This window comes from Lycium barbarum, chromosome 11, assembly GCF_019175385.1.
Source record: "Lycium barbarum isolate Lr01 chromosome 11, ASM1917538v2, whole genome shotgun sequence".
Classification (NCBI taxonomy): domain Eukaryota; kingdom Viridiplantae; phylum Streptophyta; class Magnoliopsida; order Solanales; family Solanaceae; genus Lycium; species Lycium barbarum.
The window spans coordinates 71,461,840-71,462,571 of NC_083347.1; the positions used below are offsets into that span (position 1 = coordinate 71,461,840).

At 43.2% G+C, this 732-nt stretch overlaps 1 non-coding gene across 1 annotated transcript; it reads left to right on the forward strand.

Moving 5' to 3' along the window:
* Nucleotides 1-354: 354 nt before the first annotated feature.
* On the forward strand, nucleotides 355-460 carry LOC132620623 (small nucleolar RNA R71). The gene has a single exon (XR_009575063.1). It is a non-coding gene; the product is annotated as a small nucleolar RNA R71 (small nucleolar RNA).
* Nucleotides 461-732: the final 272 nt, after the last annotated feature.

The following is a 732-nucleotide window of genomic DNA, read 5'->3' on the forward strand; positions in this document are numbered from 1 at the left end:
GCATGGTACATCCCTATTGGCAAAACTGCATCTTCCTCACAAACATTTACCTTCTTGATTTGAGACTCATCAAACTTCTTCGTCAGCAAGGAGATATTTGTTGCAAGTTCTGCCAATGTTTGCTGGGTATCCTGATTCTCCTTCACTATATTCTGGAGCATAGCACTACCATATGGTACCACATCAGCATTGTTCGAGTGCCAAGCCTGATTATGAGTTGTCAGCTTGTTGAGTATTATGGTCACTCGTCGGAAGGTCTTGTTCATAAAACACCCATCAGCCGCATTGTTGGCCACTGACTGTGTCACTGGATCTAACCCTCGGTAGAACTTCTCCATCAATATATTTTCCGGAAAACCATGATTTGGGATCTTCTATAGATATTCTTTGAACCTCTCCCAGGCTTCATATAGTTGTTCCCCCGGTCGCTGCTTGAATTCATATATCTTGTCTCGAATCTCAGCCTTCTTACTAGGGGGATTCCTCTTTTTAAGAAACACAGTAACCATCTCTGCCCATGAAGTAATTGAATTTCGGGGCAGCTTCTCGAACCATGTTCTAGCCTCTCCAGCTAAGGAATACTTGAATAGCCTCAACCGAATAGCATCTTGTGGAGCATTGTTCTAGACGTGATTAGCACACACATCCACAAAATTTTGCAAATGACGTTGAGGGTCATTCTCGGTAGAGTTCCGAAAGTACCCCTCAAGTTTCAGCAGCTGATAAAGAGAT